Source organism: Eublepharis macularius, chromosome 13, assembly GCF_028583425.1.
Source record: "Eublepharis macularius isolate TG4126 chromosome 13, MPM_Emac_v1.0, whole genome shotgun sequence".
In the NCBI taxonomy this organism is placed as follows: Eukaryota; Metazoa; Chordata; class Lepidosauria; order Squamata; family Eublepharidae; genus Eublepharis; species Eublepharis macularius.
In genome coordinates this window covers 73,994,187-74,007,758 of record NC_072802.1, presented here as the reverse complement: position 1 = coordinate 74,007,758, position 13,572 = coordinate 73,994,187, and the positions used below count along the sequence as shown (strand labels likewise).

General features: G+C 59.6%; 1 long non-coding RNA gene across 1 annotated transcript; it reads left to right on the top strand.

Moving 5' to 3' along the window:
* The first annotated feature begins 6,376 nt into the window (after window positions 1-6,376).
* Window positions 6,377-12,124, top strand: LOC129341622 (uncharacterized). Its single transcript, XR_008598131.1, has 2 exons — window positions 6,377-6,615; window positions 10,434-12,124. It is a non-coding gene; the product is annotated as an uncharacterized LOC129341622 (long non-coding RNA).
* The last annotated feature ends 1,448 nt before the right edge of the window (window positions 12,125-13,572 follow it).

Below are 13,572 nucleotides of genomic sequence, written 5' to 3'. Positions count from 1 at the left end.
CTGAGGGGAAGACGCCTCGCTGTGTTCCCAGGAAGCGCCCTGTTTCAGTGAGTGTCTCCCCGCTGCTGCTCCAAGAGCATTTCCCTCCTCCTTGCAGGTGCCTCGTTTTGAGGGGCAACCCTCGGAGGGTGGGCGGTTTCCCCTCACTTCAGCCTGTCAGTTTCCCAGTTGGGCAGCTGGTTGTCACTTGTACCCTTTGAACTGGGCCTGTGTGGCAATTCTGGCCAGATTCACCGCAACCCTCTTGGGAAAAGCAGAGGCGGGTTTGTTGGCGCTGGTTTGTTACACTCTGCTTCTGAGGCACAGGGCCTGCCCAAGCAGCTACCAGGCAAGGTGGCCTTGGAAGCTCTGCCCACCCTGAGATGCGGGCCGGTGCACCCTTTGGCCTGGCGGGGACCTGCCATCATGCTTGCTCCAAGGGCCCCTCCTCCCCCTTGCCAGGCCTGACTTGCCAACACCCAGGCCGGCCAGCAGCCCAACCTGCATGAAACACCCAGCTGAGCCGGGAGCGTCCAGGCGAAGCCTGCCTCTGCCACCCGCCATCTACTCAAACCAGGAGGAGGGAGCTGGGACGAGAAGTGGCAGCCCCTTCCTCACGTCGCCACCACTAATCGGCATGCCAAAAAGCAGGGCTTCCAGGGGAGCCGGGCCATCCGGAGAGGCCCTGCCTCTAATTCCAGCTGGCAGGACAAGACCCCGCAAGGCAGCATCTAGCAGACACCCTGCATTGTCTCTGCCTGTAGGCAAAGGCAGCCAGCCAGGCTGCTACGCAGGCTGGGATCAGGCCAGACCGTGGAACTCTTCGTTCTCCAGCCTCTGGAGACAGGACAGCCTCTCGGTGGCCGCCCAGAAAAGGGGGGCACCTGGGGGAGCGGGGACCCCAGAGACGAATCCTACGGAAGGAGAGCTTTGCGGCAAGGCTGATACACAGTGGAACAGCCGTGTGTTTTGTGCTGCAAATTCTCAAATGAGACAGGTCACTCTTTGCGTTGCGACTGCTGATGTGAAGACTGAGGAAAAGAGCACACGTTTCAGGACAATCCAGCAAAACGGCTAGTTGCTAGGGTCAAGCAGCAGGGGGCATTATCTGCCCCTCTCCAAACACAGGCGGGGCTGAGCCTGGAATTTGTCGTGCCCTTGACCCAAAGGAGGAACCTCAGAGGAAGAGAAAGACAGGCTGCAGCAGATGTGGCCCAAGGGCCTGGGGAGGAAACCATCAAAGAACAGGCAGGAAGAAAGTTGGGCATATCCAGAACCCCAAGAAATTGTCTGTGCAAGGCAGAAGCAAGCAGTCCCTGCTAGATGTCCCAGGGGAGGAAAGCAGGGGCCATGCCTAGGCCAACAGCGGCATGTCCAGGTCTGGCGAGGGGGTGGGTGAAAGGACCAAGCGCCATTCATTTTCATGAGGAAACAGCCTTCCTCTATACTAGGACCTCTCCTCACTTCATCTCCAAATGCTTCCCCAAATGGTCCAGAGCCAGTTTGGTGTAGTGGTTAAGAGTGCGGGACTCTAATCTGGAGAGCTGGGTTTGATTCCCCACTCCTCCCCTTGAAGCCAGCTGCCTGCCACGTGAGGGGCACATGCTGCCCAGCACACCAGGGAAAGGAGACAACATTGATGCGTGGCTGGGAGTCTGGCTGGCGGGAGGGTTGTCTCTTGGGAAGGATGCCTAGTCGGGCACTTGTGGGCTGGGCTGGGCTGGGCTGGGCTGAGCTGGGGAGGGGGCTGGGATACCTGCCAGGCGGGTTAAGAAATGAAATAGTTTGCAGCGAAGAGTGAAATGCACTCTGCATGTGCACAGAGGTTCTCTCATTCATTGTTGTCATTTCCTTCTTGGCACTGGAAACAAGTTTGCAGGCATAAGCCCGCGGGGTTCTGTCTCAGACTATTGACTTCTCAGTAAGAGGCCGTAACCGTCTCACGGCTTTCTGCTGCGGCGTGCACCAGGCTGTCCCTTCTCTCCCACCTGCCCGCCTGAAGCCGCTCTCCGGTGAGCCCGAGCCCCTCAGGCCCACACAGAATGCCCGCACTGCCTTTTCCTCTCTGGCTTCAGCAACCTGCCCTGTGCCGATGACGGGAGATGTGAGCGGCTCAGGACTTTGGGGCGGGGGCTCTGCTCCGCTCTCCCCCAGTCCTGCTCGTGCTTTGAGTACTATGCAAAGGGCACCTCGCTGTGTGGGGATCATGTACGATTTTCTAACTGCCTGTGCGGCCCCCAGTCCCCTTCCGCTGTCTCAGTAGGGATGGCACACAGGGGGCACCAATACATGTCTGCCAGGGCTTTGGTGGAACCCATCCAAGACACTGAGAAGAAATCCTCGTTTTTGTAGCGCTTCCCTCCATTAATTTGCCAGTTGTAGTACATTACTCATGGACAATTAAGAGTGAGCTATTAATACAATGTTTAATATTCAAGTGCAGTGAAGAGGAGAGGCCTCAGAGTCAAGCAATCGCATCCTGCTCGACTCTGGGGCTCCCGGATGAGATTTCTGCCCCCTCCGGCTTAGGCTGCCAGGGCAGAGCTCCTCCCCCCCCCTTGAGGCCTGGCCCTGAGAACTTCAGGTATTGATAGACTGCAAAGAGGCCGCTCGGTCAGGGAAGGGGCTCAGAAGGGCCAGCGGTAGAGGTTGCCGGCACGATTCATAATTGTAGCCACCTATTATAGAAGAATTATGTGAGCTTAAAATAAAGGAGTCCAGAGCCCTTCCAGGAGTGAAATGGGGCAGATGGCAACAACAGGGGAAAGAGGCTTGCTGGCCGACTGGGGAGACCCAGCCAGGTTGTGTGTTGGGAGGGGGGTGAGAACGGTTGGAAAGGTGACTGGCAGGCCTTCTGTGTTAAAGCACAAATGCTTACATTTGCTGCTGCTCAAAGGAAACACGTTGTGTGTCTCCCCCGCGCGCGCCCCCCCCCCCCCGCCAGTAGATTCCAGCAAGGTCAGGATCTCAAAGGTTGCCACTTGATACTGGCAGCAGAGCAGCAGCGTTGGCCGTAAAGAAGGTGGCCCCAGGGGTCTGGCTGCCTCTTGAGACTCCTGGGGGCTCTCGGCCATGACTCCCGCTGCCGGAAAGCCAGCCTGGCCCTGGGACTTGGGCCTGAGGGCAGCATCCAGGAGCTCCAGAGGGAAGCGGGCTTTGGGATGCCCTTCCCTTGGCCTCCGAGCTCCTTGCAAAGCCGAGCTGCTGCTGCTGCTTTGCCCAGGGCACCCCTCGCCCTGTGCTCTGGTGTCACTGCACCTGCGTAGCCTCACGAATCAGTACAGGTAAATGTCTGTGACCTTCCTGAAGTCGCTTGAAGAGATCATGGCAGAGGATGGGTGGGCTTACAGCCCCTGGAGGCCAGAGTCAACACCAGCCTTCCCAGCAAGCGGGAGCAACCACATTTCAGATGAAGCCAGGGTCTCCCTACTCTACTGCTTCATGTGTATATGTGGGGGGGGGGAACTGATGCCACGATGGGCTGGCGACGTGGCCCACCCCTGCCTTAAGCCACTGTAATTCAAGGGGAGGGAGAGGGAGGAAGATCTTGCTGGTAGCCTCTGAGTTCCCTCTGGGCTGATCGTCATAGAAACCGAAACATAGCACTGGAAGGCACCCCAAGGGTCATCTAGTCCAGCCCCCTGCGCAGTGCAAGAAATTCACAGCTATCTCTTCCTCTCCCTGCCTGCAAGTATTCCAAAGATCAGTGCTTGGAAGGGGCCAGAGGCACTTTGGCACAGACCAAACAGTCCTTTGGCTCTTAGCTGGAGGAGCCAGCTACCAAATCCCACCAGGCCGAAGACACGTTGTTGTTCTGATTCTTTGCTGGGTTCCCCTGGGGTTTTCGCATGTTGCTGTTGCAGCCCAGAGTCCAGGCCCTGCAGAAGTGAACCCCATCCCCCTCGCCAAAGCCACAACCCCTGTCCCTCCAGCTGTGGGCACTGCATTTCCAGAGGGGCACTAGCCTCCCCCCCCCGCCTACTCTTTGGAGTCCTCCAGTAAGTTCCCACGGGAGCCATCCCTCCAAGCCAGGGAGATTCCCTGCATCTGTCTTCTCTGGAGAGCAGCTGGCGGGCGGGCAGGGTGGTGGTGGTCCAGTTTGCTGCCTGCCTGAAGGGCAAAGCACGGACACGAAAGGGACACTGAAGGGTTTGCCAGGGATCTTCTTGCTGGAGGGCAGCTGGAGGGCAAGTTTGAGGATTTGTCGCCATTACACAGAGAAGGGACATGTTTACAGGGGACCAGTGGCGGATGGACTTTGACTGGGGGTAGGTGTTGCAGCCCAGATGTGCCTGCCAGGCCCTGCCTGTGCCCTTTAGCCGAGCGGACTCCTGCCCACTTTCACAACCTCCGGAAAGCGGGTTCTGCCGAGGCAATCAGGAAGAAATTGGGCCGCAGGAGATCCTCCTGTGGGGGCGGCACAGTGCTGAGAGGCGTTCTGCGCCCTCCCCTTGGGGCACCTCATCGGACGCACTGGCCACAGACGCTCTCGCAGGAGTGCCTCCCTCCCTCCCTGCCTGGAGCAGCCCCACTTCAGGCTGTTTGGGAAGCCGGAGGAGCTGGCAGGCAGGCAGGCAGGCAGGCAGGCAGGCAGGCTGCCTTGAGGGCCCTCGCCTCTAAGCAGGCCTCCTTCGGAGCCATTCGCGTGGCTTAGTTGGAACTATTTGCTTTGCTTGCGCATTATGTTTTTTTGGACAAAGCGCACAATCTCAGCTTTATTTTAATCCGCCCCCCGCCTCCAGCCTCTCTCTGCAAGGTGTCACAGCACATCCGCCACAAACCAGGAGCGCTTCACTGGCATCCCTGTGGCTCTGCAAGCAGGCCCTTCGCTCTCAGTCTGCCTGTCCAGGAGAGGTCCGGGCCGGGCCTCTTTGTGTGTCCGCATTGGCTGCTGCCTGTAAATGACTGCTGTGTTTTGGAAGCTAGACTGGAGTGGAGCAGGGAACAAAGGCCTGGGCTGGACATACAGCCTGGTCCCCAGAGGGACTGGCCGTTAAGGTCATCACCCTTCCAGAGCCACCCACGTTAAAAAAAAACAAAACCGGCCAGTCCCAGCCGATCCTCAAAGCCCACCTTACGCTGAGGAGTTGCCAGCGGTCCCCAGGTCACAGCGGGGGTGGGGGTGGGGGTGGGTGGGTGTTCCAGGAATCTGTCAGCAAGGGATTGACGGATTAGAGCAGACACTTTCCAGTCTCATGCCGAGGGGGCTCAGGAGCTGGGAGTCTGCAGGCATTCAAGGCTCTTGGTATGGCCACCCGTTGGCACTTCCCTTTGATCACCAAGGCCCTTTATGATGGGCGAAGGCAGCAGCGGAGCGGAGGACCTCCCGGGAGCTCCAGGGTCTTCCAGATTCCCCTCCCCCACCCCTCCCCAGGCTGCGGGCTTGTCTTTCGCGGGCTGGCGAGGAGCAAAATGTTCCGAAAGGTGTACTACAAGGAAAGTCCCCCGATTGAAGAAACCCCCCAGATTAGCACTTCAGGGAACAGAGAGGGCAGGGGCACAGGCAGCACACCAGCCGGAGGGCTCCGTGTGGCAGAATTGAGGCCGGGGGGGGGGCATGGCCCAGGCAGAGAGCCCCACCGAGGGCCGAGCCTCTGCCCAGTTAGAGGACAGGGCAGGGGAGAGGGAAACGGGAGCCCAGGGACCGAGGCTGAAAACAACTCTTGCTAAATATAGAGCCCTTCTTTGGCCCGGCGGCTCGAGTTTCTCTGCCTCCATTCAAATTCCTTGAACCTGGCAGCAGCTCCCCGCCCCCTCCAGCCAGCCCCAAAATACTCCTGCAAATCCCACTCATAAAAATTCTCGGGGGCGTGCCGGGCATGTTTGTGGGAGCAGCCGCCGGGGCTAAAACAGGAGGCGTGCGCAGCCGCGGCAGCGGCGGGCCTTCTGCAAACGCCGAGCGGAAGGCGCGGGGCCGCCCGGCGGAGCCACTTGCGCGGCGCTCCTCAGCCCGGACAGGCTGCCCGGCGCTGGCCAGGGAGCACAGCCGAGGGCCGGGGCCGCCCGCCCCCTCTGCTCCTCCTGTCCTGTCCTGTCCTGCCCCCCCGCCCTGACGCCTCCAGAATCGCCCGGCAGGAGGGAGGGCGGCCCCTCCTGCTCCTCCCGGGGTCCCTCCCAAAGCGCCCCTCGTCTTCGGGCCGCGTGAAGGCGCCTCACCGGGAGACCCTCCGTCTCCCGGCTTCCTTCTTTCTGCCTTGGCCGAGGGCTTCGCCTCGCGTCTCTCACAGGGTGTCCCTGGGCAGGCACGGTCAGGGGCTGAACCAACCGGGGCCACCCGCACGCCAAGCAGAGACTTCGCCCCGGAGCCCCCGCCCCATCCCCCACCCCTGCTCTGTGAGGGCGGGAAGGACCCCCCCCCCCGCGGCTCTCCCAGGCACAGGCCGGGCCCCGATTCTGCAGGGGGTTGAGCAAAGCAGCGAGTGACTCTCGTCCCAGCCTGGCGCTGGACAGCAGGGCCGCGAGGGAGGGAGGGAGGGAGGGAGGGCCTCCCCAGCGTGGCTGGGCTAGCCAGGCAGCCGCAAGCCCTTGGCCAGCCCGGGCCTCTTCCCGAGGCGGCCTTCTGCCCTGTGGCATCCACCTCTCCTGGGTAGCAAACCCGAGGCTCCGGCTGTTCCCCACAAAGCCCCCTTTGTCCAGGTAACCTGATGCCCTGAGAGCAGGAACGCGAGCGAGCAGAGCAGGAGCGGGGGGGGGGGGGGCGAGAAATGCAGGCAACGCGGCTCTGGGGACAGAACAAAAACAAGGGGGGGCGGGGTTGCTGCGGCTGAGGACGTTGCTGCAGCCTTCAGACCTTCTTGCCCCCAGGCCCCCACGGGGAGTGACGTGGGGGGTGGCAGAAGTCTATCCTGGGCAGTGGATGTGTTGTGGGGGGGGGGTGTCAGGGGAGTGTGTGAGACCCCCCCCCCAAGGTTCAGTGTACACATGAGGCCAGGATGCAGGCCCACAAGGGGGCTCTGGGGTCCCAGCAGCTGGCACCTCCCCACCCCACTCAGCAAGCAGAACTGGGCTTAAAACAGGTTTGTCAAATCCACAATCCATGTTGGGAAATTCCTGGAGATTTGGGGGCTGGGGGCTGGAGACTGGGTGGGACAGGAGGGTCTGGAAGTGGGAGGGCCCCGCAGGGGGTGATGTCACAGCGTCTCCCCCTCCAGAACTGCTATTTTCTCCAAGGGAACTGATCTCTGTAGGCTGGAGGTCAATTGCACTTCTGGCAGATCTCCACACCCCATCTGGAGATTGGCAACTAGGGCTGCCAGTCCCGCCCCCCTGCCCCCCCCCGAAAGGTGCCTGTGGGCATCGGCTCCTCGGTTCTTAGGCCAGATGTCTGCGGTGTATGAAGCGGGGCCTCCCCTTTTAAAACGTTGTTCATGTCTGCACACCTTTTAACTTGTAAAGTTTGTTAAATCTACATTGTTTGCCATACAACCACCCTTGTGAGGTAGGCCAGTGCTGGGCCCATTTTGAAGACTGAAGCTGAGTGAGGGGATGCTGTGCCAAAGTTTGTGGCAGAAGCCCCCCCTACAGCTGCCACTCCAGATGTCAGCCCAGTGCCCTGCCTAGCAACCAGCTACCCTAGTCAAGGAGCAGGGGAACAAAGACGTGGCTGCTACCGGGTTCTTTTCCCAGCTTGTGCAATAATGTCACTTGTAGGATGCGCTATGCAGCGGCCCGATTCGGCCCAATTCAGGCCCAAATTCAGCCATAATTGGGCCACTGTGGTGTGCACATGCGCGCTGCTCTGCCCAGGGCATGCCCTGGAGGCGCATTCCCCTCCATCATCCAGGTAAGCGGGGGCGGGGGGTGATGGGAGCGGGGGAGCCCCTGGTGGGGGACTGGCACCCTTAGCCTCAGCAGGGCTGGTGGTGCCACAGCTTGGTTGACTGGCTTCCTTCCTTCCATTCTTTATAGTCTGCCCTTTTCACTGAGGTTGCAGCTCGTCACTTGCCGGATACTCGGTCCCAGCCAGGAAGGCTGCCAGGACCCAGACCGGCTCCGGTGCCCCTTGGGGCTTTGAATACAGCCTGAAGCTTGCAAGTGGCTTGTGGTCACATCCTGCAGACATCTTGTCCTCCCAGGCCTGGCCGCTGAGTCCCAGGGGCTTTCCTGCCGCATGGGTGGGAGAGGCCAAGAGCTCTGTCTGCAGGCCTCCCCCACAAAATCCTTGCCTCTGCAGCCAGCAGTGTCTCTTCTCTGGGTGAGCCGCCCGGCCTTGCGGGCTTTGGAACAAGGAGCGCCTCCCTCCTCAAAGCGAGCGGGAGCCCCTGGCGAAGCCCACCCTCCACAGAGAGTGCCTCGGAAGGTGTGTCCAGACAGAGCTACCGGGTCTCCCAGACCTTAGGCGAGAGCCCTTCTCCCCAGCCAGGCAGGTTGGCCTGCAGGGCATGCTAGCTTTCCGTCAGGAGGTGCAAATGCTTGGCTCACAGCACCGCCACCCTTGGATGGAGCTGCCTCAGGTGTCCTTCACACCAGCCAGCCAGCCAGCCAGGCAACGCTCAGCCTTTGAGATGCGCACAAAGTGGATTCGAGGAGGCAGAGCACTCCCTCCCAGCTGGCTGGTGGGGCAAATGTTATCTGTCCTGGGAGCAGCTGGGCCAGGCCTGGCCTCTGTTTCCAACGCCCGGCTCCTGGGCGGTGACAGCCGCTCGCTAAGTGAGGTAATAGGCAATTGATTTTGTTCCGTTTTGCAGTGGGCAGCAATAAATCACAGGCCCTGTCAAGGGTGTTTCATGTGTTCCGCGAAAGCGTGCCAGCAATTAACCGGCAGAAAGCCTGGAGATGCAGCCGCGCCTTCCTAAGACGCAGCAGCAGCAGCAGGGGCCTTTCCCGGCCAAGCTTGTGGCTTGCAGCTCACTTTCTTTGCAGGCACAGAAGGAGACGGAGGAGGTGTGCAGGGCGGGCACTGCCAGGCAGGGGGAGGGGCTGTGAGGTCAGAGTCACTCTCCTGCCCCAGGAAGCCAGGGGGCAGGGCACAGTCCAAGCCAAAAGGGCAGCAGGTACCCCTTTGAGTGAGTGCCGGGCAGGACTGCACAGGCTGGGCCTGTGGGCTTTGCCCCTCGTGGGGCCAGTCCGCTGTTCAGCCTTTGCCTGTGTTGGTTCCTCCATTCCCATCCCACCTTCCTCCCTAACTGGTATGTGCATACCTGTGTACTGACTTACGTGACCCCTGCGGGGGCTTTCGGGGCGGGGGGGGGGAGCGAGGAGCAGAGGTGGCCGGCCATCCCCTCCCTCTGCAGAGCCTTCCTCGGTGGTCCCCCATCCAAGTACTGACCCGGCTGAGCTTCTGGGGTCTGATGAGAGTGGGCTGTGCATGCCACCTCCTCCCCCAACTGGTACAACCAAAGAACAGGAGGAGGGGCAGGGGGAGGCTTCCCAACAACCAGCAGGTTTCCCTCTTCTCCTCTTTGCAGGGAGATCCTCCTGCCAGTTCTAGGCACGGAGCTCAGGCTAGGAGCAGCAGCAGGTTAAGAGGACTCTGGCCTTTAAGCACCTACACAGCAGAGAGAGAGAGAGAGAGAAACACTCAAGCTGACAATGAACCAACCACAACCCCACATCTCTTGCCTGGTGTGTAAGTGACGCTAGTGGGGCCAGCCGCCTTGGCTCAGCCCTATCAGGTCGGCCCCATTTGCTGCGCAGAGAATTGCATCTCTTCCCCACCGCCTCCAAATGTCCACCTTTCCCACTAAAGGAGCCCCCTCTGCTTTCCCCGGAGCCTCAGACCTGACGGAGCACGGCATGGGTCTAGGGGCCCACATGCTGCTTCTTTCAATATTCCTGAAGCGCCACCCCCCCCCCCGGGGAAACTGAGTGCTCACCCTGGAACATGTGGAACAGTCACCAGAGAGCACCCTGAAGCACGTGGAAAGCCCCCTCCCCCATCCCCACACATTTGAGGCCTCAGCACGAGGGGGACCCCCCAGGCACGCGGGCTTGCCCTTCTCTTTGTGGAAGCTGCTCCTCCGTGGCCTGAGCAACGATTTGTGTGTGTGTGTGGGGGGGGGGTCTTCTGGAGGGCAGAGCATCTGCTTGGCACGCAGGAGGTCCCAGGTTCAGCCCCTGTCATCTCCCCTGAAAAGGATCAGGTTGTAGAAAGACCCTCTGCCTGAGACCCTGGAGCGCGGCTGCCGGTCAGAGTAGACAAGGCTGTCCTTGATGGGAAAGGGTCTGCCTGCGATCCTCTTTGGCTGCCTTGAGACTGGCCAGCAATCATCGGAGCAAGGTGAGCCAAGGAGTCAGGGGGCCCCTGGCTCTGCGGTTCAGCTCTGTGCCCCAGCCAGACGGCAGGGGAGATTGGCAGACGCTTGCCTGCCGGGCCTTGCCGGACATCACCCCCTGCCTTCCACCCACTCTCTGCTGGACAAAGGTTCCCTCTTGCTCAGAGGTCACTTGAGCCCTTGGTCTCTGCTGCAGAGCTAGGACAAGTTTCTCCAGAATGTCCCCCTCTTTGCTTTTAGGAGAGATTAACAAGCCAAAGAGGGCAGCTCAGCTGGGTCCAAGCGACAGAGGCCTCCGCCCCTGGGATACGGCGGACTGTCACGTAGAGTTAAATCAGGCCGGCAGCAGCTGAGAATGCCTTCGCCTCCACCCCCTGCGGTCACGAGATTTGCTGCTTTCCAAATATGACATGTTCAGCCCTCAAGGATCCTTGGGAGAGAAATATGGAAGCAATAAATAGCACATCTTGTCTACTTGAAGATGGACGGGGGTGGCAGGCGGGTCTGAGGGGGAAGGCAGCACTGCCTTCTCTGGCCAGCGAGGGCAGACTCCTGTGACTGGCCAGGAGCGTGGCGCCCCGTGGTCAAAGTGCCAGCCTCCTCCATTCAAGGAGAACAGCGAAACCTTCACAAATGTGACCCCCCCAGAAGCAGATTTGCAGGAGGTCTAGAGATCTGCCCTCAACTTCCTGAGCTCCGAAGGATCAAAACCCAAATGCAGTTTGCAATAAAACATACGACACCCACATTTGTGGAACAGGGAATAGCAGTTAAGTGGGGAGTCTCTCCCGGCTGGTGGTCACCATGGATATCAAGCGTAGTTTCAGCCCCCAACCCACCCCACAATAAGGCCGTGCTGCCACAAAAGTCTGTGGGGCCATTCCTCTTGACAGTTTCCGAAGCATCAAACAAAGCACCGGAGGGGGAAGACCGGTGACCAGGCTCCACGTGGCATCTGAACTGCCTGTGACCCGAAGGGATGCAGCCACTTGAGAACCTGTCAGCTGTGCCACCCTCCCCTGGAGAGGAGGAGCGAATGCCACGGAGCGTCTGCGTCTGGAGACGGGGCGGGGGGCGGGGATGTGCCCTCTCTCCGCTCGGTAAGTCATGAGAGATGAGTGGCTCGCTACTTATTGCCTGTGCACATGAGAAGGTGTTGCTTGGCAGGCGGTCGTTCAGCGTTAACTGCGCGACTGCGGAGTGCCCTGAAGTGCCTTGCTGAGCTCTTTCTGTTGGTTTCCTGCCAGCAGAGGGAGCTCTTCCCTCTCTCTGTTCTGGTTACAGGATCAGCACCGCAATTGCCTCCTCTGCTGGCTGGAGGGGCTGGGGCAGCTACTCAGGTCTGTTCTCCATCTGGCTGTCAGTGTGACCCTGAGGGCTTCTCGTTCTGACCTGAGCAAACGGCCTTGGGCGTGGGCACTTGGCCTCTTGAACGGCCCCATCGGCTGGCTGGCTGGCTGCCTCTCTCTGCAGGTGGGCACACCTCCCTGCCCTGCTTAGTGGTGGGGGTTTGCTTCCATTGATTCCACCCGCCCCCTACACTCGAGAGAAATCTTTTTGAGGAGGAGATTGTTTAAATCCTGGGGATCTCATCAGTGATCTCCTTGGGTGTCCCAACCGGGGTGTGTGCATGGGGGGTGGGGGGGTGGCTGCTGTTGGTGGCCTGGGGCAGGAAAACGACAGGGAACCCTAACCCTCGTGGAAGCCTCCTTGCTCTTTCCCTCTGTTCGTGCTGTGGGGTGCAGAGGCTGTGGCTCGGAGATCGGGAGGCGGCAGCCACGCAGGGGACAGCTGGCACCCAGCCCAAAGTTCTATTGTTTCCAGAAACATTTAATTGATGAGGCCATAAAGCAATGTTATGTTTCCCTGACACAACAGCGACAGTTCTTCCTACGGTATTAATTGTCAATAAAAGTTAAATGAGGATGCCAGCCAAGACTGAGAGGCACTTGGGTACATAGAAGGCGTGTGCCATGCGGTGCTCTGGTTCCTGGGCCCACAGAGCTCATTATGAGCCACCACTGGGATAATGGGCTGCTTTCATCCATGACTTCCCAGCTCGCAGCAGCGTGCAGGCAAGGAAACACACACAGCTGGCTTCTTCGGGGATATCCACACGTCTGGCTCCCCACACGACAAGAAAGACTGCGGCAGGCAGGCAGGCAGGTGCCCCTTCCTTCTGGGACCTGGCAGGTAGCCATTCCTTCGCTGGACAGGCCAGCAGCAGTGCTAGCCCACAGGCTCACATGCCAAGCACTGAGGTGGGTGGTGGCTGTCGTGGCTGGTCGATGCTGCTCAGCTCTCTGATCCTCCCACCCCACCCCACCCCACCCCAGTTTGCTCAGGGCTGCCTGTCCCTTTCAGCAGGTTGCGCGGGGGGAGGGGGGGTTGGTGGCAGCATGGGGCCCACATGCCCGTGGCAAAGTGGCAATGCACAGATCAGGCCTATTGGAGTCTGCTGGAAGTGGCTAAGCGCCCCAGAGAGGGAGACTGATGTGCCACACTCCATGCAAAAGGCATAGCCCTAATTTGTGTACATGTGTGGATGGGGACACTGGGGCTAACTACTCAGTTGTGGGACAGGAAAGACCCTCTGGGAGAAGCTCAGAGGCACTCTGTTCCTGCTTCTGACCTTCTAAGCCTTGCTCCAGGCATTGGAGACAGGTTTTCACCCGTGTGATGGGAGACCTGCTGTTGGAATCATTTCCGATCAGCTGCCAAGGAGTTGGGGGCTGGCCAGTGCCTGCCCTGCTCTGCCCGTCCAGGTTTCTTTTCCAGCAGATGTGCCAGGGGTTTCTGTTGTGCGCGGCTAGCCTTCTTGGAGCGGCAAGGGATGGGGCCAGCTGAGTACATGCCAAATCCCTCTTTGCAAATTCTATGGGACGCATCAACATCTTCCCATTAGGAAGCGATGACAAACCAGACCATTTGAGGTGATTAATTGGCAACTTAAATTAATCATGAGTGCTTGCCTCAGTGGGGCTGCAGCTTGAGACATTAACTGTTCCACCAGCTGCATGAGAAAGACCAGAGCCCATTACAAAGTGCATTTGTCAAGGAGTCACTTCCTAGCTATTGTGGTGGCTGCGGAAAGGTCAAGGGACTTTGTTATTCTTAAGGGGAGAGCAGAGCAAAAACTCAAACGCCCGCCAATGTGTTTAATGTGCCAGTTAAGAGAAGGTAATTGGTAGCAGCTGAATTGGCTTGCCCCATTGGCTGGCTCCTTAGGAGGGCATGCCTCTGCGAACGGGGCAAGGGGGCTTTACAGAAATGCAAAGAATTGACAGCTGGGGGTGGGGGGTGGGGATGTCTTGATTTTGGACAGCGGCAACATGTAATGTGGGAGATGGCCGATTGAGATGCAAATGGCCGTCCTGGG